The sequence below is a fragment of the Neophocaena asiaeorientalis genome, unplaced genomic scaffold (genome assembly GCF_003031525.2).
Source record: "Neophocaena asiaeorientalis asiaeorientalis breed wild unplaced genomic scaffold, Neophocaena_asiaeorientalis_V1.1 scaffold118, whole genome shotgun sequence".
NCBI lineage: Eukaryota > Metazoa > Chordata > Mammalia > Artiodactyla > Phocoenidae > Neophocaena > Neophocaena asiaeorientalis.
Window position 1 is genome coordinate 4378099 of NW_020175528.1, and position 19845 is coordinate 4397943.

Consider the following 19845-nt stretch of genomic DNA (forward strand, 5'->3'; position numbering starts at 1 on the left):
ATTGTGAGTTTATAATTTTCTTAAAATTTGAAAAAATATTTGACTGTTATTTCATCAGAAAAATTTCTGCTCCCCTCATTTGGAACACCATTTGTACTTAAGTTGGATCACTTGATTTAGTCCCATAGCTCACAGAGTGAATATGTTCATTTATATTCAGCCCTTTTGCTCTCTATGTTTTATTTTAAACAATTGTTAATTGCTACATCTTTAAGTTCATTGATTCTTTATTTTACACTGGACGATCTGCCATTAAGCCCATTTATTGTTTCCTGTGTTTTTTTTTTTTTCCTTTCATATTGGATATATTTTTCAGGTCTCAAAGTTCATTTTAGTTCTCTTTTCATAACTTTCTTTCCTCATTATAATTCCTTAAAAATATTTCTAATTGCTATTTTAAAGAATGTGTCTGCTAATATTATTTTATTTATGGGTTTGTTTCTATTAACTAATTGCATTCCTAGTTATTAGTTGCTTTTTCCTGCATGTCTAGTAATTTTTGATTCAATGCTGAATATGATAATTTTCATGTTGTTGAGTCTGGATTTTTAGTTTTCCTCTAAAGAATGCTGACTTTTTTTGTGTAACACAATTATTCATCCATTTGAGGTTGTATAAAAAGTTTTGTTTGTGAGGTGCTAGACTAGCCTTAATGTGGATGTAATTTAGCCTTGTTACTAAGGTAGTACCCTTTTGGGGTCTCTGCTGAATGCCTGGACTGTTCACTAATGTTACTACACTTTGGCTGGTCTGAACTCAAATATATCCCAGGTCTGTCTATGCTCTACCTTCCTGCTTTTCATTCTGGAAAGTGCCTCCAGTTAGAAAGGGAGAATGATTGCTGTACTCACTTAAGTGCTTTCCCTTCTCTTTAGGATCATAGCCTTGTGCTGCCTGTTTTCTGAAGTCTGAAAACAGTTGTTTCCTATACTTTGTCCAGTTTTTTAGTTGTATGCCAGTCTAGTACTTTTTACTTACTTTCTTTTTTGTTTTTATTGTAAAATAAAATAAAATTACAGAAAAAAAAACACAAAAGAAAATGAATCTTAGTGAATTATTATAAGGTTAAATATCTGCTATGGTCTGAATTTTTGTGTCCCCCCAAAATTCATATGTTAAAATCCTAATCACCAAAGGTGATGGTATTAGTAGGCGGGGCCTTTGGGAGGTGCTTAAGTCATGAGGGTAGAACCCTCACAAATGGGACTGTGCCTTATAAAAGAGGCAAAAGAGAGCTCCCTAGCCCTTTCTGCCTACTGAGAATAGAAGAAAAATTCTGTGACCTGGAGGAAGGCCCTCATCCAGCCATGCCAGTGCTGTGATCATGGACTTCTGGCCTCTAATACAGTGAGAAATAAACTTCTGTTGTTTATAAGCTATCCAGTTGTGGTATTTTGTTATAGCAGCCCAAATAGTCTAAGACTATACCTTTGTAACTACTGCTCTGGCCAAGAAACAGATATTGACTAGCCATCCTAGAAGCTTCTCTGTGTGCTCTTTCCCTCTCACAGCCCCCTCCCACCCATATCTAGTTTCCCTACTTTTAAAATACTCATTTCCTTGGAGTTTTTATGGTTTTCAATCACTGAAGTGGGCACCCCTAGACCCTTACCCATTTTTGTTAACTTGAATTGTCTTATAAGTCTCTTTTTATATACAGGTGTTCCCTTCATCCCTTTCTAGTTTTTACTATTTATCTGTTGAAGAACTGGGCTGTTTGTCCTGTCCAGTTTCTCACAGTATGAATTTTGCTGATTATGTATTCATGGTGTAATTCAAATATTCTATTTTTTTCTATTTCTTGCAAACTGTCTTCAGGATCCAGAAGCTTGATAAAAATACTTTTTTATCCCTTTGGTATGACTATAATTTTCATCTGAAGGCACTTATAGTTTTCACTCAGTTTTGATGTGTGCAGCCATTTGTGTTCAATGCCTAGATTCATTAATTCATTGGTGTTTGTGAAATAGTGATAGCCTAATGTTTTTATTAGCTGAAATAAGTTTATAAGAAGACACAAACTTATTTACTATTTACCAAGTGGTATGGTTCACTTAGGTAGGGTGACATGAATGCTTGCTGTTTTCCTTTCATTTGTTTTTAAGATAATGATTTGCAACTATAATAGTTTCCTATGGCTGCTGTAACAAATTACCACAAACTTGATGATTTAAAACAACATATATTTGTTCCCTTACAATGTTGGAGGCCAGAAGTCTGAAATGAGTATTATGGGGCTAAGATCAAGGTTTCAGTGGGGCCACACTCACTTCAAAGACTCTAGGTGAGAATCCCATGTCCAGGTGCTTCCTCCATCTTCTCTCTTTGACAATGTTTCCATCATATGGCCTCCTTATTTTCTGTCTGTAGTCAAATCTCTGTCTCCCTCATAAGAATACTTGTGATTTAAGACCCACCTGGATAATTGAGGATAATCTCCCCATCTAACTATTCTTTTTTTTCTTTTAATATTTATTTGTTTATTTGGTTGTGCTGGGTCTTTAGATGAGGAAGGCAGGCTCCTTAGTTGTGGCTCAAGGGCTCCTTAGCTGCGGCATGCATGTGGGATCTAGTTCCCTGACCAGGAATCGAACCCGGGCCCCCTGGATTGGGAGCGTGGAGCCTTAACCACTGTGCCACCAGGGAAGTCCCACCATCTAACTATTCTTAATCACATCTGCAAAGACCCTTTTTCCACATACAGTAAAAATTGTATATCTCTGGAGGCCTACCACAGTGACCAATGCAATCTTTAAAAAATAGTATTTAATATTATTATGAACTCACAAGTTTAAACATATCTGATTGGCTTCAATCTATTGCAATTTTTATACAAACTTTGGCCAATTAGAGCCTCAATTTGACTTCTGAATCCTTGTGACATGACCCTGGTAATTTCTGATTGTTTTTCTGCTATATAATACTTCAAGATGTTCTAGCATATTTTCTGCTGTAGACCTGGAATCAATCATATCTTGAAGAAGCCTTTATGGTTTCCTTCAAAAGAAAATGATATGTCAAAAGAATAGTCTGGAACCTAGGGTTGCTATAAAAAATTACTGGTTGGTGATTTTTTTTTTTTTTTTTTTAGGATTTTTCAAATTCAGGACTACAGGGTTTTTAATTAACCTTTTTTATTTTACATCTTTCTTTTCACACTGAGAATCCTCATTCTCAAGGTCACAAGTAATGATAGATTTAGAATATATCACAATTGCTCATTTGTTTTATCCTTATTTTTTATACCATATTTAAGTATCTTAAATATGTTGCTCCATTTCTTCCTGCATAAAGCATTGCTGTTAAAAAATCTGATAATTTTGATGCCCTTCTGAAATATGTACTCTTTTGTCTAGATTCCCAATGATTTCTTTTTCTTTTCCTTTAAAGTCCAATACCTTTACTAGAATATTTCTTGGTCTTAGTTCTTCTGGATATTCTCATGTAAAAGTGTGCTCTTTTAATGTATATTTCACAGTAATATTTTTCAGCAAGTTTTTTTTTTTTTTTTTTTTGCTGTATGCGGGCCTCTCACTGTTGTGGCCTCTCCCATTGTGGAGCACAGGCTCCGGACGCGCAGGCTCAGCGGCCATGGCTCATGGGCCCAGCCGCTCCGCGGCATGTGGGATCTTCCCGGACCGGGGCACGAACCCGTGTCCCCTGCATTGGCAGGCGGACTCTCAACCACTGCGCCACCAGGGAAGCCCCAGCAAGTTTTTAATATTTGTTCTATCCCCTAGATGTTCTTGTTTCTTTTTTTAGGGACTCCTATATCTGTATGTTGAATCTTTTTAAAGCTTCAATATTTGTCATTTTCCCTCAAATCTTTTTTTATTTCTCCATATTTTTTTTTAAAAAAACTCCCTCCCTTTAATTTACTATTTCTTGTAAGGCATTATTTGTTGTATTTGTGTGTGTGTGTATGTGTGTGTTAAGTGTTTTTCTTCTAATTTATTCTTCAGTTCTGAAATATTTTTTCTTTTGTTTTTTGAGCTTTATTAGCTAATTTCTGAGTTTTTCTAATTCTAATTTTTGTTTTCATATCTTGTATCTTTTCATTAAGCAACATTAAGTCTCTTAGTTCATTTTGAAGTGGTATGTTTCAGTTTGCATACACGTTGAGCATGTCTTTCTAGTATGTTTTCTTTGCCTGCAGGGTTATTCTGTTTCTTATTGTCACCTTTTCTTATAGTTACTTGTATGTTATTTGACTTCAATAGTTTTCCAATGTTCATTTTTACATGGATTTAATTTGCATAATTTCTTAGATTTGGTTCAGATAGCTTTTCTAACTTCTCATGAGCTCACTTTTCTATAGTTTACTATATTAGTAAAACTATAAGTGCTTGCTTGGTGCAGTTACCAGCCCTGTTTCCTTCTCCCTTTTCTCTGGATCTTCTTTTTCCTTTGTCTTAGTTGTTCCCATGCTTAACAATTTTGTGTCATCCCAGCAGTTTCTCTTCAGTGTGAGACCTCGTACTTGAAGCGAGCCCTAGTCTCAGGTATGAGAATTTATGGGAATGAACCAACTCTAAGACTTAGGTCTGATTACTGGAATATGCTACATCTCTCCCAGTTTTAGCTGCTGTTCTCAAATTGAATTGCCGTGATTTCCAGTGAATAACTTTTAGTTTATGTGGGGTTTTTCTGTTCTCAGCTCTGTCAGATGTCCCTTGGCTTCACACTGCTTTCCCCTACAGAGACATTGATAAGACACAGGTCTTATGACTATTGTCCCACCTGCTTGTATTCTGGGGTTTGTGAGGACAGCCAGCCTGTTGTTTGTTTGTTTTTGGCTTTGTCATCTAGTTGTAATGTCTTTTTATGTGGGGATTCAGAAGATCTCAAACATATGCTACCAACTCCATTACCATCTTCTCAGAATCTCACATAGTTATTTAAGTGAGATGACTTAATATAAAAGAAGTTATTTAGATGTTAAAGAACCAAAAAGCATAAAAAGAACTCTTGAATATCACAGAGCTAGAAACTGCAGGAAGCAACTACCATATCTAGAACTGGGAAACTGGATAAGTGTTTATTGCTTGGCTGGTGCTGGCATTTCTGAGTTCAGATGAGGGGACTCATGGAGTTGGGATCCAGCTCTAAGAGAAGCTGAAGCAACATTCGTGTTGGTTTCCCTGAGGGGGCATAATCAGCATGATATTTGAAAGACTGCAGACTACAGTCAACTGCTGCTGCTGAAAGGAAATGTTAATGCCAGAGTGAAGTTTTATTGGGGTGATGCTAATAGGAACAAGAAGAAAATAGTGAGAAAAAGAAGAGTTTCTTTCCTCCTCCTTCTGTCCTGTGATCACCCTATACTTCTCCCTATCGCCAGAGCTTAAGAGGGAGCAAGCTGACAAATCAGAAGTGCAATTCCCAGAGTTCTAGTTCCAGCATCACAAAGCAAAATATACAAGGGTCAATTTGAAGCTGAGAGATAATACCTTAAAAACTGGCTTATAACTGTTATATTCTCTTTGTAAACTGTGACTTTTATCACTGCATCATCTTTATCTTAGTACTTTTAACCTTTTTATTTGATCTGATATGAATGTTGCCTTTCCTCCATTTTTTTTGTATGCTGTTGCTTATCTCTTTTCCTATTTTTTATTTCCAATATTTCTTCACTGCTTTAAGTGTGTGTGTGTGTGTGTGTTTAGGAATACACTGACAGGTTTTGTTTTTATCAACTCAATCTGAGAATCTGTTTTACACAATGGGGAATTTAAACATTTGTTAGGATTTATTCCTTTCACCTTATACTTTGTTTGCATTCTTATTTTTTGTTGTTGTTTTGCGGTACACGGGCCTCTCACTGTTGGGGCCTCTCCCGTTGCGGAGCACAGGCTCCGGACGCGCAGGCTCAGCAGCCATGGCTCACGGGCCCAGCCGCTCTGCGGTATGTGGGATCTTCCCGGACCGGGGCACGTACCCGTGTCCCCTGCATCGGCAGGCGGACTCTCAACCACTGCGCCACCAGGGAAGCCCTGTTTGCATTTTTAAACATTTTCCTTCTAAATATTTCCCTTACTAGTTCCCTCTCTGATCATTACTATTACTTATATTCTTCCTCTTTATAATCAGCAAATTTTATTATACTTTTCCATTCAACTGGTGATTATCATTTTCATATACTCAAAATGAAACCCATATGAAAGGGTTATATGAAAATAAGAAACCAATTAATTCTGTTTTTAGGTGCTCTGCTCCTTCACTGGATGAGCCCTTTAGAATACTTTTACTTCCCCTCTCCCCACCCCCAAACTGCTAGGATTTATTAGCATATTTTATTGATAATTACCTTTAGTTAGTCTATTATCAGGGATTCCTAGCGTATGCCACTTCTATTTCAAGAATCAACAGTCTGTACTCATATTATAAATACTCAGCCTGCATCTCTGTTTAGATTTCTCTTCAGGTAACAGATGTGTCAGAGCTCATCACTCTTTCATCTAGTCCATCTTCCCATGTCTTGAGGGCTGTATTTTCTTTCATTTGTTTGCAGTTTGATTTTTTTTTTTTTTTTTGCAGTTTGATTATAGTCCTTTCCTTTACTATTTCTTCAGTTGTACTACTGAGTGATATATTCTATCAGTCTTTGCATATTTCCAAACAACTTTCTTTGAAATTGACAATTAAATGATATCTTACTTATATTAGTTATTGGGTCATAGTCCTTTTTTTCAATATAAATGATACTAAATTTTCCTCTTGCTTCTCATATTGTAAGTAAAAGGTGGTCTGATAATTTTTCCTTCATGATTTACTCTTTTACCAAGGAAGACAGACTTTTTTCTTTATCCTTGGAACTTAGAAATTTAAGATTATTTCTAATATGTCCATAACAAGATAGTATTAAAAGTCAGCATGTGAATAAAGAAAGTTGAAACCTCAACAAAATGACAGGTCCTTAAGATATTAATGAATAGATTCTATGACCTTTTCTAATTGCATGATATTGGCATATCTTTCAGGTAGTCATTTTTGTTTGCTCATTTGTGACTGCTGATATTTCCTTTCTCATTGTCACTGAGGTCCTTTCTTCTCTTTTGCCTATAGTGCAATTCTTGGAATTGGGCTTTCATTGTACTGCTGTGTAATATAAACCATGATAATTTTGATGTATTAAGACATTAGTTATGGTTGCTTTGCTATAGCTGATGGGAACTCCCCTCCTTTTCTGCAATGTCATTCTTAGTAAGTAACAAAGTCTTATTTAAAATTTGGAGTCTACGGTCTTATTTTCCACAACAATGTTTTCATTCATCAATCCTGCCTGAGTGAGATCTTTTATTCTGCAGATGAATGTCTTGCTCTAGTTCAGGAACATTTTTTCTATATTTTTTTATATGAAATGCTACTCCATCTTTTACTCTTCCTCCCTTTGGAACTCCTGTTACTCACTGTTGGGTCTTCTGTATGTGTCTTTCAGTTCTCTGGTCTTTTTTTTTTTGCGGTATGCGGGCCTCTTACTGTTGTGGCCACTCCTGTTGCGGAGCACAGGCTCTGGACGCGCAGGCTCAGCGGCCACGGCTCACGGGCCCAGCAGCTCCAGGGCATGTGGGATCTTCCCGGACCGGGGCACGAACCCGTGCCCCCTGCATCAGCAGGCGGACTCTCAACCACTGCGCCACCAGGGAAGCCCTGATCTTGTCTTTTATGCTTTCCATCCACTTGTATTTTTATTTTGTGCTCTCAATTTTCCACCATTTGATGTTTCATACTATTAATTCTGATATATGATTTATGTGCTGAGTTTTTGGCTTTTTATGTGCTGAGCTTTAAAGCTCGAAAATTATGATTCAAATCCTTGGGTTGGGACAGCGTGAGATAGGGATAGTAGTTAATGTGCTCCTAAAATTTCCAGGCTAAAGACTCAGGCCTGAAATAAGCATATAAAATCAGCAGAAATGAAGAAGGAGTAATAAATTGTGTTAGTTCGCTGGGGCTGCCATAATAAAATACCACAGGCTGGGTGGCTTAAACAACAGATATTTATTTTCTCAAAGTTCTGGAGGCTGGACGTCTAAGATCAAGTGCCAACAGTATTGATTTCCTCTGAGGCCTCTCTCCTTGGTTTGCAGATGGCTGCATTCTTGCTGCCTCTTCACACGGTCTTTTCTCTGTGTGTGCACACCCCCTGGTGTCAGTTTTTGTGTCCAAATTTCCTCTTCTATAAAAGCAAATGACTAAGGCCCAAAATAGCTTCTCTTATGTCAAGAAAGCCATGCCTGTTTAGGCCCAAAATAGCTTCTCTTATGTCAAGAAAGCCATGCCTGTTTAGGCCCAAAATAGCTTCTCTTATGTCAAGAAAGCCATGCCTGGTTCTCTTTCTCCAAGGATTTCCCCCCTACACTATCTGCTTCACTTTCAGTCTTACCTCCCCAGCACACCAGTCAGATTGGATTAGGACCCACACTAATGGCCTCATTTTAACTTAATTACCTCTTTAGAGACCTTATTTCCAACTATGATTATACTCTGAGATACTGGGGATTAGGATTTCAACAGATGAATTTTGGGGAAACACCATTCAGCCCATAACAATTGTCACTGTAAAAGTAAATACTTGCTGTTTATTCACATCAATTAATTCCTGTATCAACTAGGTTTCCAACAATTCAATTCAATTCTGACACCAACTCCCAGAGTTAGCATCAGGATCCACAAGTGTCTCAGTCCCACAAGAGTGCCCCCACTAGAGACACTGGCCACAAATGGGGTGCCAAAATACTTACATTTCTGCTCAGCAGACTAAACATTCAAGGGTTCCCTCAACCCTCTCAATAGGTTTGGTAACTCACTAGAACAACTCACAGAACTTAGGAAAGCATTTACTTATGACTACTAGTTTATTATAGAAGATATCATTCAGGAACAGTCAAATGGAAGAGGTGTGTAGGGCAAGGTATGGGGGTAGTTGTGTGAAGCTTTCATGCCTTTTCTGGATGCATTACCCTCCCAGCACCTCAATGAGCTTACCAACTGAAAAACTCTCCAAACTCCATTGATGAGGGTTTTTAAAGGAGGTTTCATTAAGTAGGCATGATTGATTAAATTATTGATACTTGGTAAATAACTCAATCACCAGCCCCTCTCCCTTCCTGGAGGTTGGAGGGTAGGGCTGAAAGTGTAAGCAGATAGGGTAGGAGGTCCCAGAGAAAGAGAACCAGGCATGGCTTTTTAGACATAAAAGAAACCATTTTTGGCCTAAGTCCTTCTGTGATCCAAGCCTGGCCACAATGTTTGCCCTTGAACAGGTCTCAGTAATTAATGATCTTAAGAGAAGTGAGGCAATGTAGGAACAAAGGAAAAGCAGTCAAGAAACAATAGTTCAGCTATAAAAGAGTCCTAGTTCCTCCTCAAGGGATATACAGAACACTCTGATACATTTCTTTGAGTTCCACAGGAACTAAGGCCCACACCCAGGTGGAGGATAGTAACTACACGCTGAGACCTCAGACTGGTGGAACCTAAGGAATGATGATGTTGACCTTTTCTGACCCTCATGACTTTAATCAACTAAAGCTTGTACTTGGTTGACCTTTGCTTCAATTCAATGCTAAATTCTCCTCTGCTTAAGCCCCTTCATGAATATGCATACACTGCCCAAGCCCCTTCATGAATATGAATGTACCCTTAGCTTAAAACTTCCTCAGTTTTGCTGTTTGGGGAAGAATGCTTTGGGAAAGATCCCTGGTGTTCTCGTTACTTGCTGCAAGTAATAAATCCTTACCCCGCTCTTTGGCTTGTTTGTGTCTTTTGGCACTCACTAAAAGGCGAACCTGTTTTCAGATAACAAAAGTTCCAAGCTTCTAATCATGGATTGCTCTTTCTGGTGACCAGAACCCATCCAGAAGCCATCTAAGGGCCTGCCTTACCACTAAGGAAGTTCCAGAAATTTTGGATTTGTGTGAGAAACTGGGGACAAAGACCAAATATTTTTCTATTACACCACATTTATGCAAAAAGGTGACACACTGGACTACAAGATGCTTTTGAATCCTTGATGAATACAGACTGAGAAAAATGATATTTAAATGTTATAAGTATGTCTGCCTTTTAAGAGGTTAACTTTACCTTTAGAGTGTTTCTTTGTTCTAAGAAAGCCACAAAGTGGGCCTGTAAAGTAAATCAAGTCATCTATCTATTGTTCCTGAGAAAACCACAAGAATCTTGAATGTAAATATCTTAGAGCAGCTAAGAGTTTTGTTTTGTAAATCAAAAGTACCTAGGTATCAGGTTTCTACATTTTGTGGCTTCTTTGGCAAAAGTATCCTCTTCTGTTTGGATCTAGATTGCCCTGTATATTATTTTTGTCCTTTTTCTTTGAACAGTTGTAGGAATTCTAGTGGTGTAAAAGAAGAAAACTCTAAGAAGAGAAAGATGACTGGAAAGGTGACACAAAAATCAGTTGCAAACTCAGCCAACTTTAGAGACCAAGCAGGTGACATAAATGTGTGTGAAACTGTTCATTCTAAAACTATATTTAGTGGTGAGTAGTTTAGGGGTAAAACTGGAAAGTTTGTGCCTTCTCAAGGAATTTAATTTCAAAAAAGTTTTTGAAACACTCTGAAGTAAGTTTAGTTTCCAGCTATGGTGGAGTAAGAGGGACCAGATTTTATCCTCCTGCCAAAACAAACAGAAAATTGGACAAAATATATGAAACAATGGTTTTCAGACTCTGGGCAATGTCAGCACAGGACAGTGATCAATGACCCTGTTAAAAAGGAAATAAGGAAGGTAAGCCCTATTTTGCCCAAGCTTATTTCTGGAGTTTCCAGGTTGCATCATATGAAAGGGTACCCAAACAGAAATCAGCAGTCACACTAAATTAGGGAATTGGAGTTTGGTGTTTAAGGATGCCAAGTTTTCTATAATTTGCGAGATATAATGATGTTGAGGAGACATAATAATGTATAGAAAGCACTGCAGAGATCTGTAGAAGGCTGACCTAGAGTCTTGCTGAGGATTAACCTGCACATTGAGCTGTGACTTTGAAAAATATCTGTGGAATTTGAAAGTAATTTTTAAAATAAATTTTTTCTTAGTATTTTCTCTGAAATTTCCTTTGAAATTACTTCCAGTTTTAAGAGAGGAAACAATGTAAAGAAAATGTAATTCACTGGTAGTCATTTTGGTAGAAACAAACATTCCAAAAAATGAATAAACATACATGTTACGATTTAATGATTTTTATAGGAAAGTTTTTACTATTTACTATTGGTCATTGCTTTGGTATTTAGGACATTAACACTGAACTCGTTTTTCTCTCTTGATATTGAAGATTACTTAACTGTTTTTTAAATTGTCTTTTCATTATCTACAGTTCCATACTAAGTACTAGTGTCTTAAAGACTTGGGAATCAAAACCAAGTCCAAAAAAGAATTAAAATCTGCCCTTGGGAATTCCCTGATGGTCCAGTGGTTAAGACTTTCACTGCCAGGACCCAGGTTCGATCCCTGGCGGGGGAACTAAGATCCCACCAGCCACGCAGTGTGGCCAAAAATAAAATAAAATAAAATCTGCCCTTATATAGAGTTTAAAGTTTCTTTTAAAATACATTCTAGAACGTCAATTACTGTATTTACTACTGAGTCTGCAAACTAATAGCTGCAACTAGGTACTACCTTATGTTAGAATGATATAACATTTATAAATATATAAATTATTTTTACATTTCAGTTTAATCCACTAAGTTGCTATTTTTACTTTGTCAACAAGTTCTAATAATTTTTTATCATTAATTAGATCACTACACATGTTTTACTTATACAATTATTTCAGTCCTGTTTTCTAAGTATCAGGCAAACCTTAAAGGAAGCTTAGTTATAATAAAGGAATATGTAATATTTCTAATCCCTTTGATGTGATTTAAGATTTTAATCCCTGACTTTGAAACTGAGCAGGATCCTTCCGGACCCTCCCAGGTACAAAAACCCCTCCATGTCTCCTGGTTCTTGTTTGCAGAAAAAGACTTTAGTCTCCTAGGCCTTCCCTGAGTTCCAAAGAACAGACTCAAATAGTTACTAATTAGGGAAGTTAGGGGACACAGAAACAAAGGAAAAACAGTAAAGTAAGAAAAGTAATGATAACCTAAACCAGTGGTCCCCAACCTTTCTGGCACCAGCGACCAGTTTTGTGGAAGACAATTTTTCCATGGACCAGGGTAGGGGGATGGTTCAGGCAGTAATGTGAGCAATGGGGGGGATGGTTCAGGAGGTAATGCGAGCGATGGGGAGTGGCGAATGAAGCTTCCCTTGCTTGCCCCCTGCTCACCTCCTGCTGTGCAGCCCCAGTCCTAACAGACTGCGGACAGGTATCGCCTGGGGGTTGGGGACCCCTGGCCTAAACAATAGTTCAGTGAAAAAAAAAGAGTTCTAGTTCCTTCTCCAGGGAGATACATAACGATCTGATGCATATCTTCCAGTTGTTCTGCAGAAACTAAGACCCCCTACCCCAGATGGAAGAAGGTGGACTACATGCTGACCACGAGCACTTAGACCCCAGACTGGCTGGAACCAGAAGGCTGACGGTTAAGATTCCTGAAAGGTCATGCTGTTACCTCACCACCAACCAATTAGAAGAAAATCCCTGAGCTGCAACCCTCATCCCAAATGCTGCCTTTAAAAACCCTTCCATGAGAGCCATTGGGGAGTTTGGGTCTTTTGAACATGAGCTGCCATTTCTCCTTGCTTGGGCCCCTGAAAATAAATGCTGTAGTTTCCTTAACCACAATCTAGTGTCAGTAGATTGGCTTTGCTACAAGGCAGGCAAGCAGACTCAAATTCAGTTCAGTAGCAACTTCTCAAAAAATTACCAGAGCTTTACTATTTCCTGGAAGGAAAAAAAGGGAAAAAGCATCAGTTTGTTATGTATATCCCTTGAGGAGGAGCTAGGACTCCTTTTTTTCACTGAACTATTGTTTAGGTTATCATTACTTTTCTTGCTATACTGCTTTTCCTTTGTTTCTGCATCCCCTCTACTTTCTACAGAAAGTATAAGGCAGCATAAGAAGTACAGAAAAGTAGTAGATGATATGTCAAATTGGATAGACCAGTGAATCAAGTATATCTCTATTGTGAACACAGTTCTACTGGCCATACTCTGTAATTAGATTTTACTGGATAATAAGACATCTCTACAGTTAGTTCCTGTGACATAGTGATTTATAATAAAAAAATACATATTTGCCTTTGGTTCCTGGCCTATAGTTCCAAACCCTTGTAATTTCTTGAGCAGAGAGCAATGTGAGCACCTTTTGTTATAATATTTGGTCTTTTGTCCTCAGTTCCTTAAATCACTTCAGAGCCATCAAGGTGAAGTGGGTGTCTTGTTATTCATAACAAGCCCCCTTCCACCACAGCTGGCTTTTGTTCATGAGGTGACTTTTGGAGAGCACCTAAGGATGCAGCTGGTTGCCAGGGGAAACAATTAGAATACAGGATTGGAACTTTCAGTCCCTCTCTGTGATGAGGGGAGAGGCAAGAGGAAAGGGACTGGAGGTGGAATCAATCACCTATGGCCAATAATTTAATCAACTGTGCCTATGTAATGAAGTCTCCACAAAACCCCAAAAGGATGGGATTCAGAGAACTCCTGGGTTGGTGAACATGTAGAGAGTCAGGAGAGTGGCACACTTGGGGAGGGCATGGAACCTCTGAGCCCTTTGCCCATACCTTGCCCTATGCATCTCTTCTATGTGGCTGTTCCTGAGTAATATCCTTTTATAATAAACCAGTAATCTGGTGAGTAAAACGTTTCTCTGAGTTTTGTGAGCCACTCTCACAAATTAACCAAACCCAAGGAGGGCATATGGTAAGAAGCATAGGTGATAACCTGGACTTACACGATCGGCTTCTGAAGTGGGAGGGGGAGTCTTGTAGGATGGACCCCTTAACCTGTAACCCAAAGAGGGGGTCGAGGGAACCTCTGATTTGTAGCTGGTTATCAGAAGCACAGGTAACAACCTGGGCTCACAGATTTCTTCTGAAGTAAACAGCAGTCTTGTGGGACTAAGTCCTTAACCTGTGGAATCTGATGCTCTCTCTAGACGTACAATGTCAGAATTGAGTCAAATTGTAGGATATCCAGCCGGTGTCAGATAATTGCTTATTGATGTGGGGAATGCCCTCCCATACACATACACCCCACACACAGGAATCGGTGACCAGAATCTTTAGGCTCCCAAAATAGGATTCTTAATTATTTACCTACAGGGTTTATAAACCCTTTTATAAGGAAAAAACCAAAAACGTTGATATACATCAACCACATAATTCTGAATACTAAATACACACTCCATTTGATATCCAAGTGCAAAACATAAATGGCCTTCCTCAGCTGTGGCCGACCTTTATGACGGGCACAGCCATTAGGCTGAAGACTACGGCAGATCTTTTACCTATACATGTGGTTTCCGTGAAGGGATCCTTACTTAGAAAGAAGTCCGAGCGGTAGCTACCCAGAAGATTCTGTTGCTCTGAAAAGGGCAGTTGTGGTTCTCCCAGCTTTCTGGCATGCTTGCTTAAAAGGAGCAATGGGCTGTAGCTGCCATCATCCAGCAGAGGTGGCAGGAACATCAGTTGCATAAGCCAGTAGATTCAGAGGGGTAGGAGACATAAAATGTGAGGCTTATGAGGAAAAGAGACTGTCAAGGGAAAAAGAAGCAAAATTATCCTAGTGCATAAATTCATAAATAAGGAACTTCTTCTTTATGAACCTTTAGTATTTACTTATATCTCAGTATTTCTCAAACATGTAATAAAGTTCATATGTATGTACCTGTCTCTCCACTGGACTCTGAAAACCCAAACCCTCAGAATCTTGTACTTGGGTGGAATTGAATAAGAGGCACTTCCAGTATGTAGGCCAACTCATAAAGTAGATAATAAAAACGCTAATTTACATAAGTTTTGGTTTAACTTTTCAAAAGTTCTTGACAACTGGGTGTGTAAGTGATCTCTCATTGAAATGGTGTTAATTTTTTTTGTCTTTGCATATCTTACTTTCTTTGCTGAAAAAAGCTGGGAAAAAACCAGAAGTACTAAAAATTTACTAAGAGAAAATGTGCCTCTCTGGATTAGCGTGGTCAAGGTAGAAAACTCTTATGTAACACTACATGTTAATCTGAATTAATATATATCAATAATTATAAATTGCAGTTGCAGTTGAGCTCATTTGAATTATTCTGACCAAGTCAGAAAACTGTATGATTCAGTTATCTCAAACAAAGTCATGGTTTTGAGGTCTATTAGTTTGAGAAGTCTATTTTTTACATCCAATGAAGCCAACTGTTTGATATTAAACCTGTCCTAAAAACACCTGTGTATAGTGTCATTGATTTAAAATACAATAAAATGTGCTTAAAATTCTATTGAAACACTGAACAACTTTTAACTACAAAACCTGTTCTTATGGTACATCTAATACACATAAATGAGATAATTAACATTACTTAGTAGAAGAGTTACAGTTAACATTGTCAAGTGTTTGAATTTTAGGTATTGGAGTTGGAAACGGGGAAAAGACCCCATCATTTTGTGGGAAAATGACATAGGTCTTTTAATTAGACTGAAAGTAATATATATTATTATTATTCATATTTTGATAGGTAGCTACAGGTTTCAACAGCTAAATTAAGCTTAGAAACACAAATGTGGCACTGAGGTAAATGGACATGGAAAATTTTACTTGTATCTTCCTCATTCTTTTCCTCTCAATCTCCCCCATCTCAGTAAATGGTAACTCTTCCAGTAGTTTGGGACAAAAACTATGCAGTGATAGCTGATGCTTTTCCTTTTCTCACATCCAAACCTTGAGTAAATTCTGTTACATCTGTCTTCGGAATATAACCAGAATGTTCTTACCAGCTTCCTTGCTATCAGCTGTCATTTCTAGTTTGGATTATTACAATAATATTTAATCCTAAAGTGTTCATTGCTTCAACTGTTCATCTATCCAGCCATCCAACAACTACTAATAAACAACCACTTATATCAGACACTGTTTGGGGTACTTATGTACACAGAGAATTGCCCCTTTGGCCTTTACAAAAGGAATACCTCTTATGCATCCTATGATGCATTGTCCCAGGACATAACTACCAGGGGACTAAACAGTCAATAATGAGAAAGTTAATGACTCAGTAAGGAATCATTTTCCAAGTCGAGATTCCAATGCTTTGCTTCTTAACCAGACTAAACTGGAGAACCTAATTGATATGTCATTAAGAATATTCTGATAGATCACTGTCAGTAATGATTTTTGGCACACAACATTGAAGGAATATAAAGAATTGAATGACATTACTTTATAACATTCTTTTTACTCCTCTCAGCTTAAATGAACAAGATGTTTTGGCCTTTACATCTCTAAAACTGAAAAAGAGAAAAAGAATGTACGTTGAACTCTGTCAGATTACAGTAATAAATAATACTCATCCATGAAAACTTTACCTAAATGATAAAAAAACCCAATCTCCTAAGAAATATATTTCAAAAAAATATTACTTTTTATAATACTCAAAATTGTGACATTTATACTTTGATCAGCTGTATACTAATAACAGTTGTAATGATAAAAAATTTCTCTGAATTGACAACATTCAGAACATTATGATCACAAGATACGCAATAAATGTAAATATACACACTTTTTTTGCTGCAGAAAACAATAACCAGTAAAACTTCCATACGTAAAACCTTACTACCTAACAGTGGCATTTTGTAGGTTAAGAGTTTCTCAATAGTACAGCACTATTGACATTTTGGGCTGGATAATTCTTTGTTGTTGGGAATTGCCTTGTGCAATGTAGGATGTTTTGCAATATCCCTGGCCTCTCCCCACTAGATGCCAATAGCCCCTACTCCCTAGTTATGACACCAAAAATGTTTCCAGATCTTGCCACATGTCCCCCCACCCCACTGAGAGGCAATATTCCCTAACTGAGTGCCACTGCTGTAGGGAATATAATAGCAATGCAATGTAAAACTTTATCAAAGAGCTAGTTCATTTTTTTAAATATATGATGGGTATCAAAATACTATATTTAATCCCATTGCATACATTTAAAAAAGTGAGTGATTGTAAAATTACATTTTATGATGTACTGGAAATTACATTATTTATCATTATTTGAACTTATGGGGAGGAACTTTGGATGTTAGTTCACAATCCATTAGCCAAAGGCATTCAGTAGTTCATAGGATAGGTGGGTAATGTACATTAACATTCATTTACATATCTTTTCCCAAACCCTAATAGGTACCTTAGAACACTCTTGAGTTTATCTCATATCGCTCTAAGCCTTCTTTTTTTTCCCCTTGAGGAATGTATTAAGTTCTTGAAGACTATCTTTCTTTGTAAAAGTCTAGAAAACTGAACTGAAAGAGTATCAAGGCTTTTGAACACATGTAATATATTTAGATACAAATATTTTTCAAAATTCAACTTATATAGGCTAGTAATCTTTTTTACTTCCATTCTTCAAATGATGCCTATACAATTGCAAAGATTTGGAGACTGAAAATAGCTTAAGAACTCCAAAGATCTTTTCTATACATAGAAGCAGTACTTCCTTAATCCTGTTATAAGGCCCGTAAATAGTGTCTCACTGCGCCTCAATCCTCTCAGCTTAATCACTGGCAAAAGTGCCAATGGAATCATTAATTCTAAATAAAATTATAAAAATGTATGTAGCGCTTTTATTGTTTTAAAGCAATTCCACATAAATTATCTACTATTAATTGAACACATCTAAATGACAGGTAGAAAAGATGCTAGGGATAAGAAATTTGCATTTAGTAATAACTTGCCTAGTTTACAATTCAGCAGAGCTGACATCTCCAGACCAATCGCACCAAACTCTTTTCTTACGAAATCCTCATTTGAGATATTGCTCATTTTACATTTTATGAAGTTTTGGGATGCTTTGAAGGTAAGTTAAATCCAATTACTGCCAAAGGCTTCAAAAAGTCCTTAGCTTTATCACATTTCTTAAGCACTTTGTGCAGGCTTTGTACAAATTGGAAGACTAAATTGTCCAACTTGTCTGTAGTCAATGTAACACCATTTAAAAGTCAATTCTGTGTTGAATACATTTATTAAATTGTACAAAGGTTTTTTGTTTTGTTTTGTTTTTTTGCGGTACGCGGGCCTCTCACTGCTGAGGCCTCTCCCGTTGCGGAGCACAGGCTCAGCGGCCATGGCCCACGGCCCCAGCCGCTCCGCGGCATGTGGGATCTTCCCGGACCGGGGCACGAACCAGCGTTCCCTGCACCGCTAGGCGGGCTCTCAACCACTGCGCCACCAGGGAAGCCCAAAGGTGTTTTTTTTTTCTTTTTCAAAGTTTGAATTCTTATATCATGAAGGTCAAAACACTGACTTCAACAGTACTTCTCAAGAGAATGGCTCTGCCTTTTACAATTAAACAGCTATTGAGAACAACACGGAGAAATAAATTTGATAATCCAGTATAGATGTTTCTCATTAAGCCTTCCAGAGTTGATGTATACAGGCCAGTTAATGGTTCTTCTAAAAATCATTGTCCAAACCCTATCATTAACTCAGTTAAAACCCAGATATTTAATGTCACATCAGGAATCACTTGTCCATCAGAAAACAACTAGTCCTCATTTTAATTATTCTAGCGCTAAAACTGAAAAGCATATTCCAGCTACTGTAGAGTCTGGGTCCCCTAAAACTTCCACCAAAACAAGGCGCTGTAGTTCAGCATTTCCGAGTTATTTTTGCAGTTGTGACGTGAATCTGAGCCAAGGTGCCCGTGTGGCGCACCAGGCGGCCTCGGGTCCCCATGGCTACCGCCACAGCAACACGTCGCCCGTCCCGCAAGGCAGGCCCCAGCTCGCGGGGAGGGGCGAGGGCGCCCGCCCGCGCCTCAGAGATACTCAGGGGAGGCTCCGGGACACTGTCTTCCCCGAGTTGAAGGAAACGGCTTGGGCTGGGAAAGCTGTCAGGGAGCAAGCCAAATGCTCGTCCCTGCTTCTTCGCAATGGCTAGGGCAGACCTTCCAGCGACACCAGGCCGCGTCAGTTCCCTCTACATTCTTCTTTCCCTTTTTTATCATGGTGCCTTGCAGACTTCGTTTTTTCCGTGCCCACGCAGGACGCAGGATAATTTAAGCTGCCTCCACAAACGTGACAGACGCCAAAGGTGAAGCCCCCAAACAGTCCCGCCAAAACTCACGCCTTTTCCCACGTTTTCTCCGCAGGGCCGCCCGCGAGTGAGAGGTGTGCAGGCACGGGGGGAACTCGAGCTCCCGCCGCGGCCTCGCTTCGCCCCGCCCCCGAGCGCGCGCCCCACCTGTATAAGGCTCGGGGGGCACGCCGCTCCGCCCACCATGCCTCCAGCCCGCGCGACGCCGGGCGGAGGCAAGGCGTTGCAATAGGTTTCCGTAGTTCCTTTCTTTTTTTTTTTTCCCCCCTTAGAAGACTATTTCCACAATGGCAAAAAACAGGCCCCAGTAAAAGTCAACAATCATGAGAGAGTAACTGTTGCTAAAAGTAATTTCAGCACTGGAGCTCGCGAGTTTACCCCGCCTCCAAAAAAGCTCGAGCTCCGCCCCCATGGGGTCAGGCCCCGCCCCCCCCAAGCCGCCCCTGGGAGCCCGCGCTTACGCTTTCCGGGCGGTGCACGACGCGCTCGCTCCGCCCCGCCAGCCCCGCCCACCGGCCCCCCTCTCCCTCCCTCAGGAGAGCCTTCGCGCACGAACTAGGGCAAGCGGCGTCAGGGACGTGCGGGCACCTCAGCCTTCCCACCTTCCTACACTGTTGCTACTTTACGATGTGAGACATTCCAGCTTCTCATCCCCTTCCGTG